The 13,022-nt window shown below is 44.2% G+C and overlaps 1 protein-coding gene across 3 annotated transcripts in view; it reads left to right on the top strand.

Annotated features, from left to right (window-relative positions):
• The window catches only part of PTPRA (protein tyrosine phosphatase receptor type A), a 520,615-nt gene that overhangs the window by 423,593 nt on the left and 84,000 nt on the right, over nucleotides 1-13,022 (top strand). The gene's annotated exons all lie outside the window — the stretch shown is intronic.

Here is a 13,022-nt window from a genome sequence, read left to right on the forward strand (position 1 = left end):
ACACAGAGAGATCTCCATTGTTCCCTTGTCCAATCCTAACGAGCTCAGTCTTAGTGTTGGCTTTATTTTGGTGTAACCTTGGATAAATCCAGTGTTTTGTCTTCATTTACCTTTAAGAATCTTTCATTTTTGAAACTGCTGGGTTGTGTCTTAAATAGAGTTTGGGCATCAATATTTGAACTGTTTTGAAGAGAATTTTTAATAAATTTCTTTTTGTTGTCTATACAAACCAGTATTAGACTAAAGTATCCTGAATTAGTATTAGACTGAAATATATTCTTACTTTGGTGCAGATGGGCACGAATTCTTGCATGAATGATTTATAAAGGAGGGGGGAAAGAAAAAGCCCAGGGTCTTTTTGAGGAAAGGAAGGCCATGGAGCAAGAAGGTTCCAGAGTAAGAAGTGTTACTTAGAACATTGGTGAATTAAAACCCAACACCCATCATGGAGTTTGTGGGAAGTTTTTCTGGTCAAAGTTGTTCCCGTGGTCTAACCTGTGGAAAAGATTGAAGAATGCTTTTAAAAACTAAAAATAAAAACCCTACTGTAAGATTTCTCGTTGGGTGTTTGGAAGGACTTGTTCCAACCCAAGTGGATTCAGTGCAGGGATGGTGCTGCTGGAGCAGCAAAGGGAGACGTGCCTGTGAAACCTGGGGATTTGTATCAACAAGCTCTTTTCCTCAAGCATTTCTTGTTGCTGTGGCTTTCACAGGTTCACCCTGTCTGGAGAAGTAGTTTGTATTTGTGGTTTGATATTTCCTTAAAGCCTCCACACAAGGTCCAGCTGACACTGCCTGCTTCACAAACATAACCAATTTATGGTTTCCTATAAAAATTCTTTGAACTCATTGCAAATCTGACTTGATACCCCAGTGCCAAACTGAAGCCAATCCTAACTTTTAGGGTTGACTAAATCCTTCCCTTGGAATCTGTGTGATATTTAGCAGTGAGTTTCAGATCTGTTTGTGTGTGTTCCTCTCTGTACTTCACTGAATTTCATGTTGGGTTTTGTTACCTGTGTTTTCAAGTTGGTTTTTTAATTTTTTTCTTGCTCACTTTTTGATTTGGGGAAAACTCTTTTTGAGGTCAACAGATGAATGAATCCCAGTAATTAGGGTTGTCCTGTGCAGGGCCAGGAGTTGGACTTGGATGATCCTTGTGGGTCCTTTCCAACTCAGGGTATTCTATGATTATAATTGACTGAGAAGTGGCCAGCTGTTGTAGGAGAAAGACTTTGGTGCCTGTTTTCTCCATAGCTGATCCCAGAAAATTATTAAATTCAATGAGACTGAAGTCTCAGAAGTAATTAATATCTGATGCTCAGCATAAACATTAATAGAATAAACTCCATTTATTTTTAAGATTTTGCTAGTATAAGAAAAGGCTTTTTTAGAGGAGCAAAAGCTTGGATGTGCCTATCAGGGCTTCTGAGCTGTTTGGGGTTGGAATTCAGTGGCCAGCTGGAATCCTGGAGCTGCTGGGATTGGCAGGATGTGCCTGGAGCCACGTGAAGAGCAGTGGCCATGAACTGATCACTGCAGTGATTGGCCAGGTGAAATGATCCCAAAAAAATTGTGTGTGAGTGGTTTGTCTTGCCTGATGATACCCCATGTGGATGTGACTCTACTGGCTGAAATGAAATAGTCCTCAGCACCTTCCTTTTAAAATTTGGATTAAACAGAAGCTTCTTCAACAGAGTCCTTTTGGAATGAGACAGCAAAGTCCACCCTGAGGCCATGGGACTTGTTCACCACCTCAGGTGGAGTGGGATTCTAGGTGGGATTCAGAGATGGAGTGTCAGAGGTGTGCATCATACCCAGAGCCCCTTGACTCCTATGGGCTACTGGAAAGACATTTTGGGCTGAATGTTTTTTCTCTCTCTAAAATGAGAGTTATGAAGCAGCTGATGGGAGCTGGAAGGGCTTGTGCACCCATTTCTGCTTGTGTTTCATTATCCATCACTTCCTGATTGGTGTCACAGGGCCAGGGCATTCAGATTTGGATTATGTGGGGGAAAAGTGATGCATGAAGCCTCTACAAAGCTGCCCACTCAGATTCTGGGCTTTGTTTGCACTGGTCACATTCACTTGTCACAAGTTGCTGTCTTCTTTTTGTCAGCTCTTTCAGCAATGTCACACATTTATTCAAGCTCAGGCAGAGTAGCAGTAGTGCTGGCAGAGCAGGGAGCCTGTGTTTGAAGAGCACAGGTGAGAAGACTTCTGAATTTAGATCTGCAATGTTGATTATATCCTAAAAGGTTTTTCTTGTGCTATTGGAAACCTTGGGATCCTGGACGTCATTGTGCTCCCAGTTCTGGTGGCATCTCTGAGTAGAGAGCATGGTGGTCTCAAATCAAAATTGGCTTGAAATGCATTTCTGGAGGAGGGGAAGGAGGGTGGGAGGTAGGAACAGACCCACTACCAGACAGGTGATATTTGTCCTAGAGGGTATGAGTGGGAACTGTAGAATAATTATTTGGAAAGGTTCTTTAAAAGTCATCTCATTCCACCCCTGCCATGGCAGGGACACCTTCCACCATCCCAGGTTGCTCCAAGCCCTGCCCAGCCTGGCCTTGGACACTGCCAGGGATCCAGGGACAGCCACAGCTTCTCTGGGCACCCTGGGCCAGGGCCTCACCACGCTCATAGTCAAGAAATTCCTTCTAAAATCTGGGTTCACACATTTTCCATCATAATCATTTTCATGGAAGGGTAGGTGGGAAGCATTCCTGATGCCATGTTAAAACCTGGAATGGGAATGTGGGCAGGATCATCTTCTCCAGGTCCTTAGACCACCAGCCCTGAATTAAGCTCACAGAAATAGTTTTGTTTGAGAAAATCAAGAGCCTTGTTCAGAAATGCTGGAATTTCTTTGGAAATTCAGCTTTCAAAATCCGCAGAGAAGCCACCTCTGCTCCCGGCAGCGGGTCGGAAGCTGGGGTTTTTTGGGATTGCTGCCAAGAAACATTTCTTGGAAACCCTTCTGTGTGCAGTGTGAACAGCAGGACAGGAGGTCTGGGTTTGAACTCAGGATGATAAAACCAGGGAGGTTTTGGCAGGGCTCTGTTCAGATGCCTCATTCTTGGCCTTTCTCCTTGGGGTGTATGGGCAAACTCCTGCCTGGGCTGGCTCAGAAACTTCCATCTGACTTTGTAGCAGAGCTGAATTTTCCACTGACTAGGAAAGTTTTTCAGATTGAAACAGCTCTTTTAATTTTTTGGATGGATTTCTCCAAGCCATTGACTGCACCTAATCTGTATTTTTGAATGAAACTGGTGCTGAACCTTCCCTGCAGGGGCAAGAATTCTCATAAAATCATGAAATTCTTTGGATTGGAAGCTACCTTGGAGACCATCTGCTTCCAGCACAGGGACATCCTCCACTAGACCAGGTTGCTCCAAGCCCCATCCAGCCTGGGGATTCTCTGAAACCATCCCCTGATTTTGTGATTCTTTGAAAACGGATGAAGCTGTAGCCTGGAGTATCAATTACTCCTTGACCCAGGTCAAACTTTCCCCTTTTTTTTCTGTTCCCCATTGCTCTCTCTGAATCCCTTCTTTCTATTTTTTTTTTTTTAGGAAACTGTAAAAATTATGTGGAGAAGGAAGGAAAATCTCTTTCTTACTGGGCCAGGACAGCATAATTTTTTTAATCCCTGTGAGAGGAATTTGTCAGAAAACCTTGATGGAAGCACAGAGCTTGAGCCTGGTGGAGCCAAGCTGGGCTTCAACACTCCCTTGACTGGAGCTCATATCACCAGCAGGACCAGAAATCTTTTTATCAGTGACTTTACAGGATAAGAAGGAGAATTTCCCAAAGGATGGGCTTCTTCCCAGAAGTTTCATTCTCCAAGGAGGCCCTGAGAAAAGCAGATCCACTGGGAAGTTGGTAGCTCCAGACAAGTAGGTGCATGCACTGGTGTGCATTCTCACCTGTAGGTACACAGAGAGCTTTCCCAAATTGCCCAGAACCTGAGAAAATGGAGATAAAATCAAAAAGGCAATTGCAGTTAATTACACTTCCAAGGCAGCTGGAGATTGGTTGGAATCCTGTGGGATTTCTGAGGCCTCCCAGTGCAATTTCAGGTGCAGTGTGGGCAGGAAGGTTTGGTGTCTGTGGTTGGAGATGTCTCAGTTGTGACTGTCAGCTCTGTGCATGGAGAGATGAAAACCACCACCAAAACACAGCTATTGTCTCATGGCAAATTCTTCACAGAAATTTTGAGTTTCAATTAAAAAAAAAAATTTAAAAAAGTATTTTGTGCATGACTGAACTTTGTTGTTCTTTTTCCACCTCCATACTTTTCCATTTCTTCCCATCCCCACCAAAACATGGCCTGAATTTTATGTTCTGGGCAATGGGGAAAAGCCACAAAATAAGATAGTTAATGTCTTATTTTCTATTATGTGAGCTTGGAAAATTAAAAGAAGAGCCTAACTTGTAACTCCAGAAGAACCAAAGTCTTGAGGGATTCAGCAGCAGGAGTCACAAAATTCAGAAATCTTTATGGGACAGCATTTCCTCCTGAGCCCTTCTGTTCCTGAGGGAATTTAGGTCAAAAAATGCTCTGCTAAATTCAGATTTTTGCTTGACCCACCTTTGGGTCTCCAAACATATTGTACCCATTCCCATCCAACTCATTGCTACCTGAATTTGCAGTTTTTGGGAGGTCCATGTGGCTATTTGTTCAGGCCTAGACTTCACCAGTAGCAGAAACACATGATCTTTTTAAAAAAGATAACACAGACCTGTTTTTATTCCCTTAAGATGGCAAATCTTTCTTCAAAGAATCATGAATTAAACAAGACAGTGCCTCACAGCGGGTATTAAGGAAAAAATAATAATTTTTTTAAAAGCCTTTGGAATGGTCTTTCCCTCTGGCATCTTCACTCAGGTTCTGCAATCAGGAATTCAAAGGAGGCTTTGTGGGGAGGTGAGATGCAGGAGTTGATATGACTTCCCCAAGGGTGAGAACTTTGAGAGCTGGGACCTGAGCATTAATGTCTGTAATTCCAGCTCAGCACTTTGCTGTGAGATCATTACTTTGTGTGATTAATCCCTGCAATGCCTCCAAAGCCTCTAAAACCATAATGCTGCACATGTATTGAGGAATGCTGCTGCCAGTTGGAGTATTTGGGAGTCTCTTGCCATCCCTGACACCTTTTTGCTTCAGCTTTGAATGCAGGGAAGCATGTTACTCTGGTCTTACTCTGTTCCAATCATCAAGGCTGATGTTATCTTCTTGGAGGAATTCTGTCTGCAATAGGGACAAAGAGTTCTCAGTGCAAAAATCAGCTGAAATGCATTTGATAAGTACAGGTACAACTGCAGCCATGACAGCATCATTCAGAGTTTTCTTGCAGTGGTGAGTAACGTGTTGTGTTCTTAAAACTCATTTCCTAAAGACAGGAGAGCAGGAACAGGACACAGTCTGTGTTTATTGGCCCTTCCATCCCAAATAACCTGCAGAACCTCCAAGCATTTCCAACCACGTTTGAGAAACTTCAAAACCCTCAAATCTTGCAAATTCTGTGAAAATTGAGTAGCAGTGGTGGGAGGGGCTGGGTGGAGAGACCTTGAGACTTCCCAGACTCGATGCAAATTCTGCTGTCTAAATTTATTTTTAGGTAATCTATGTCTGACTTTTAGGATGTGTGGAAACCCAGGGCAATGGGAATATTTCTCTGTCTGCTCTGGGGTGCCCTGACCCCCAGGGGAGCACTGACTTTGACCCTCATTCATGGAGAAAGTTTCCTAAACTCCAGAATAGACTGGAACCCACAAAAGTGTGAAATAGATTATAGAGAGCAGTGCAGGTGTGTCACTTGGTGAGAAATGTAGGGTTTGGGATTTTTAGTGTGTTGTGAATGGAAGCAAGATGGAGGGCACAGGGTGTGTCCTGGGTTTCTTCTTCATCCTTCTTCTTCCTTCTTCTCCATGGGTTTGGGTGGCATTTTGTAATTGGGCAGAAAAGTCCCCATTGTGGGCTCTGTGGGATCATTATTGGGTTAAAAGGGAAAATAATCCAGGTGTCAGTTCTTAATTGGATAGTTCAGTCTTAAAAGCCCTTGGAACAAGAGATTTTGGCCATTTTGTGCCTTCTAATGAAAAGCTGCAGAACTCACAGCAGTGAGACTGTTTCACTGACAAGAAATAATAAACACCAGAGTCCAAACATGAACTACCATCTCAAGTGCCTTCAATCCAAACCCAAAAAAACCAACAACTAAATCCCCCACAAGGATGTTACCAACTCCTCAACTGAGGTCATGGTATTACCAAAGCTTCGAGTGTGATGCTGGGCAGTCACTTCGCCCTTCCGCTGCCTTAACCCCAATTTTATGCAGGATGACTTCATCCCCCTTCTCTCAGAGGCACGTGCTGCTCTTTCACATTGGCAGATTTACCAGCAGCACCTCACACATCTCCAGCTCTTTGTGAATCCCATCAGCACCCAGAGCCCCGGGAGGATCTGATGTGTCACGTTGCAAAGTGTGAAATTGAAGATTCAGCCCCACTTTGATGCTTTGGCTCTGTGAGCAGCAGAACCAATGTGGCTCAGCATACTAATGAGGGAGGGATTTATTGTTCAGGGCCTGGCTGGTGGTGCTGAGCTTCACCCTTGGAAAATTCCTGGGAGGATGGTCTTCCTCTGGGGATGGGCCTCGTGGAGTCCTTAGCAAACAACTGGCATGGCAGTGGCAGGGGAAAAATCCCAACTTCCAAGGAAATCGCTCCAAAATTATTATATTATTATATTATATATATTAATATTTAATTAAAATTATTTTAATTTCAAAATATTATATATTTTAATTAAAATATTCTTATTATAAATATATTATTAAAATGATTTTTAAATATTTGTTCATAAAACACCTTAAGGGAGGTGGTAGGAGGGATTGAAGTGGAAATTGTGGCTTTTTATGGAGAGAAAGTGAGGGTGAAACTAAGGAGAGGCCTAAGCCCACAGGTCACCACAAGGATAAAATTAAGATGCCAATGGCTTTCATTGCTGGGGACATCAAAAATGTTTTTATTTTGGAGAAGCCCTTCTCCAGCACTGTTTGGGTCACTGACATCTGTTCATTTTTATTGCAAAGGATAAAATGATTGAAAGTGTTGTTTTTAATCTTGTCTGGGCTTGGTGGGAAAGCACTTAGAACTAAAAAAGAACTTAGAACTAAAAGCTGCTGGTGATGGTACCTGGAAATACTGACTGGAGAAGGCTTCATTGGGATAAAAACTCTTTATGAAGACAGGACTTCACAGTTCTGTGTGTTTGTCAGGTGCCACATCCTTTGGGTTTTGCTGGGAGAGAGGAATCCTTTACACTCCTTAAATTTGTCATCTGGGCAGTTTAAATTCTCTAGAAAAGGGTGGGGAGAATTGGGAAAATTTTGCTTGCAAGGATGGCATCCACCAGGAGGGGAGAATGCCATGGACTGAGGGCTTGTGCACGAGGGTGTGGTGGTGGTTTCTGGGATGTTTTGAGATTTCCCTGAAGGCTGGCCAGGTATGAGACCCAAACCTCTGGATTATGTGTAATGTAACAGCTGAGTTAATGAAAAATCATGGAATCATTTGGGTTGGAAAAGCTCTCCAAGGTTATTGAGTCCAACCTGTGACCCATTGCCACTTTGTCACCCAGACCTGGGCACCAAGTGTCATGTCCAGTCATTCCTTGAACACCCCCAGGGATGGATCTCCACCACCTCACTGCAGCCACCTGCAATGCTTAACAACCATTTCCATGAAGAAATTCCTTTAAATCAGATGATCTCCTGAATATCTGTCCTCTTGACTCACCTGGAGAGCCTCCAAAAGCCAAGATGATTTTGGTTTAGGTTCCCTTAGCAATGAAATGTGCATCAAAAATCACAAACACACCAATTCTGCTCGATTTGCTTGTCTTCTCCACATCCAGCTTTTATATCCCTGGGATGAAAAGAAAAGAAAAATTAAATTCCACCAAGAAAGATTAAATTCCTTCTGAACCACACAGTCCAGAATTCAAAGCAGCATCTTGACACGGCGTTGCTTGAGGAACCCAAAGAGTTTTAGGAGCCTGATTGGAAATTCCAACAGCAAACCAGGACTGTTAGCAACCAACTTCCAACTTGAAATGCTCCAGGAGCACAATGCACTACAATTATAGCAGCTCTCCCAGGTCAGGAAACAAGCCCAGGCACTGCTGTATTCCTGTGTGTGATATTTCTGACACACAATGTTATCTTGGGGATTCTTACGTCGGCTGTTATGTGGCGTGGGGAGGGTGGGGCAGAGGTTAATTGGTCATGTTAATGGTTTTCATGTTCCTAATTTAGGCTCTCAGTGCTGTCCTTGGGTTTGGAGGGAGTTACAGGAATTATTCACTCTATTGTGGTGCTGTCACATCTGTGGTGTGGGGAGATGGCTTCAGTTACAGCCCAGATGACTGAAAAAGCTCCTTCAGTCGAGTTTTGGGGTTATCTCCTGCTTACACCATGTTGGAAAGTCCTGAGAATCCAAATGGATGGACTTGGTGTGAAACCAGACTTGCTCTTTACAGACCTACACCCAGCTGGGCTTCAGCTGAGGGACAGGAACTACTCACTGTGGATTTATTCCAACCCATCTCTGGCAAAATGTCTTTAATTCTCCCAAAATGTCTCTTTGGACATGTGTTCTGGAAATGCAGTGAAAACTAGTGCAGAGTTCATGGCTTTGTGGTTATGGGGCTTTTTTCCTTCATAGAATTACAGAATTATATAATTGTTTGGGTTGGAAAATGTCTCTGAGATCATTGAAGCCCTTAGCCCAGCACTGCCAAGGCCACCACTAACCCATGTCCCCAAGTGCCACATCCACTTGGCTTTTACATCCCCCCAGGAGTGGTGAATCCATCACTGCCCTGGGCTGCTCTACCAGGGCTGGACAACCCTTTCCATGGAGAAATTTTCCCTCATATCCAGTTTAAATCTGCCCTGGTACAACTTGAGGTCATTTCCTCTTGTCCTCAAAATAAAAAAAAAACCCAGAAGTTAAAACTCCAAACTACTGCAACACCCAAACCCTCAATTTATTTTGTTTAGTGACCATTCCTAAAATAGTTCTGTTCACCAAAGCTATGGAAATAGGCACTTAATGCATTGGTTGAGGGGTACAGCTCAAAGAAAAATGAAAAAAAAATGGCTTTTTAAAATTGTTTTATTCTTCAGTGTCTGGTGAAAGCAGAAAAAATCAGTGAGGAAGTTAAAATTTTGGGGTGTTCAACTTCCTAATGGCTCAAAATGCATCTTTTTGCATGAATTTAAAGTTAACAAATGTTCCAGGCCAGGTTGGACAGGGCTTGGAGCGCCCTGGGATAGTGGAAGTGTCCCTGCCTGTAGCAGAGGGTGGGACCAGATGATTTTTAAGGTCCCATCCAACCCAAATCACTCTGTGATTCACAAAAGATATGAAATACCTGTCTCTTTTTCTAGAAGTTAAAATCTCACAGCCATCCTGGGGTGGTTACAGAAGGAACACACACAACCCTTCTGCCAGGGATCAAACTTTCTTTTTATTTATGATGTGCTCCTCTCACACATAAAAAGCTTATTTGCTTTTCTCCAGCCAGACCGACAAGGCTGTGCTCAGGAAGCACCAGAGGGATGGCTTCATTTTATAAAAATAAAAAAGAAAACACTTCAGAGAGAGCTCTTGGTGTTGTACTTCCTCTCTTCAGGGCTCCAAGTCTTTCACAAAACTGAGCAGAGTCCCATGAGGCCACAGCCATCCCAGGGTGGTGGATTGAATGACTTAAGTATCTTTTTCTGGTCTGATTTGTGACTGTAGCTTTAATTTATTGCCTCCTCTGTGAACCACAGATATGTTTGTTATTTGCAATTACATGGTAAAAAAAAAATTTAAAAAAAAAGAGCTTTATTTGGATTTTTAAGTCATTCTTGTTCTTTGCAGTGGCATTTGTTGCAGTGAAATCCTTTTGTGAGGCTTGTGGGGAGAGCTGGTTTGAAATAATTTCTCAAAGGGACACGTGACAGGCTCAAGGAAGGGATAGGTTGGATATTGGGAAAAATCCTTCATGGAAAGGGTGGTCCAGCCCTGGGGATCTAAAAGCCCTGTGGATGTGGCACTGCTGGGGGAACAGAGGACTCAGTGACCTCAGAGGGCTTTTCCAGCCTTAATAGTTCTCTGATTCTAAGCATAAAAATGAAGTTTTTATCCCTTTGTGGGGCCAAAGTAGTGTGGCATTCACCCAAGTCAATTTTACACATGGAATATTTGGATTTTTTTTTTTTTTTTTTTTACTGTAGAAACCCACCTACCTGGAATTTAAGCACCCACAGGAGCTGAACTTCAGTTTCTCTTTCAAAAAATTGTCCCCATGACAGGCACCTCATGGTCTGATGTTTATGGTCACCATATTCACATTCCTTGAGTCAGCAGCCTCCTCCTTGTCACTTAACACAACTTGAAAATGTTCATGCTGAAATTTCCCGTGTGTGTAGCAGTTTTTCTGTTTTGCTTGGCTGAATCTGAAAATTTTGCTTTTTTAGAGCAGGGAGAAACTTGAGTTCCAGATCCAGGGATTAGTGATAAAATATTTGGGGGGAAAAAAATAAAATTAGCTTTTATATTGATTTCAAATCCATCAATCCCTTAAAAAGGAGAAAGAGAAGATGCCCAGAGAAGCTGTGGCTGCTCCTGTTTCCCTGGAAGTATCCAAGACCAGGTTGGACAGGGCTTGGAGCACCCTGGGATGGTGGAAGGTCCCTACCCATGGCAGGGGGTAGAACTGGATGAGCTTTGAGGTCCTTCCCACCCCCAAAATTCTGGGATTCTCACAGAATTCTGTTCCAAAGGACACAGTTACCAACCACACTGTTCAGCAGGGCTGCTTTTGGGAGCCTCTGCTGTCTGGATCCCAGTCTGTTGTGAAAAACCATCTCATCCCCAATGTGGTGGAGTTGTGGACCCAGTGCATGGAGCAACCAGGCGTGAAAAAAAATCAGATTGCTCATAAATATTTCACTTTTTTTCATATTTTAAAAACGTTGCCCAGTAATTGCTTTCCTATCATTACCTTCTGCCTGCATGAAAATAACATATGCCAGCATGAACCCAAGTGGCAATGGGAAAGGATTGAGTGGGAGAAAATGAGGTTATCTCTTGATCAGTATTTTATCAGCTCAATAATAATATTTTGATTAGGAGAAGTAGTGCACTGTCCCTCAAAGAGGCACAGGCTTCTTGTGATTTCTGTGGCACCCGAGTTGTTTGAGAAGGGTTGAATCCCACAGAGCTTAAAAACACCAAACCACTAAGACCAAAGGCTCATCTTTTACTAACTCTGTCATCTGCTTTAAATCCTTTCCATTTCTCCAGCATGAGTGCCTGGAAGGAAACTGGAGCTCTTCCCTAAGTGGTGTTGCTGCCTCTGATCTGCTCTGGACACCTTTGATGTAGGAGAGGGAACTTGTGAGCAGGGGCACATCAGAGGGGCTGGAGTTAAGGGATTATCTGCACCCAAGGTCAGGGTGCTCCCAGGGCTGCTCCTCCTTCCATCTGTCCTGGCCATGGGTGTGAGGTGGCTCCAGTTACACAATCACAGAATGGCTTGGAAGGGAGAAAATCCTAAAGATCATCCAGTTCCAGTTCCCCCTGTCAAGGTCAGGAACACCTTTTATTATCCCAGGTTCCTCCAAGCCCTGTCTAGCCTGGCATTGGACACTTCCAGGATCCAGGGGCAGCCACAGCTGCTTTGGGCACCCTGTGCCAGGGCCTGCCCACCCTCACAGGGAACAATTCCTGCCCAATATCCCATCCATCCCTGCCCTCTGGCAGTGGGAGCCATTCCCTGTGTCCTGTCCCTCCATCCCTTGTCCCCAGTCCCTCTCCAGCTCTCCTGGAGTCCCTTTAGGCCCTGGAAGGGGCTCTGAGCTCTCCCTGGAGCCTTTTCCAGGTGAGCACCCCCAGCTCTCCCAGCCTGGCTCCAGAGCAGAGGGGCTCCTGCCCTTGGAGCATCTCCATGGCCTTCTCTGGACCTGCTTTAACAGATCTGTGTCTTTCCTCAGCTGGAGAGCTCAGAAAATGCCATTGATCAATGCCTTGGCACAACCCTGCAATTCTTGGCTTTGGGATCTGGCTGGAATTACTGAGCTCAGCCCAGGCTCCCTTTGCTCTCGCTGCTGGGAAATGAGGAATAACCCAACTGCATCCCAGGGGTTCTGCAGCTGCAGAAGGTGGTCAGTGAGAGCTGCAGGGTGCTTTGTACCTCCCTGTCCTTCTCTGAGCACACTCCCCACGCTCCCTGCCTGCTGTAAATCACTCCCTTCTGGTGTTGAGAGCCTCTCTCTCCATGCCATGGCTCAGGAGGCAGCAGTTCCTGATGGATACAGCACAGCAGATCATGGCACTGTGCCACCAGCCTCACCAGTGACCTCAACAAAGCCCTCTCCCTGCTCCTGCTGCTTAAAATCCAGGATAAAAGGCAGTACCTCATCAAAAGGAAGGTCTGGAGGTGATGCTTGCACGTAGCTCTCTTTGTTGTAGGTGTCTGTACTCCCAACATCCTTCTCATCCTCAGAAATCTAAAGGCTCTGTGACATTCAGCAAAGGACTGCAGTGCATGGGGCTTGTGGCAGTGTGCAGTTAATCACCAGGCTACATCCAAAGAAAAAAGAGAAACCCTTTGCTCACGAAAAGGGCAGAAAAGGGATCAAGTTTTTTGCATAAATCAAGAGATCTTTGCAGCAGCACGGTGCCATTGCTGGGAAAATTCATGGGGACCTCAAAGATAAAGGGGAACAGGAGTGCTGAGCACCATAGGGTTGTATTTTAAAAACCACACAGTTGATCTCTTTTTTTGGATGTTAGAGAAAATTGTGTGGGCAGAAGTAGTGGTAGAGTCTCTGCACTCGTATCAAGGAAGCTGCTGATGGGTTTCACCAAATATTTTCATGGTGAATTGAGATTGTGGAGGAGATAAATCACAGAGCTCTCCAAAATGCCTGGAGGTTCCTTGTGAAGGGTGGCAG

The sequence above is a fragment of the Serinus canaria genome, chromosome 4 (assembly GCF_022539315.1).
Source record: "Serinus canaria isolate serCan28SL12 chromosome 4, serCan2020, whole genome shotgun sequence".
NCBI classification, from domain to species: domain Eukaryota; kingdom Metazoa; phylum Chordata; class Aves; order Passeriformes; family Fringillidae; genus Serinus; species Serinus canaria.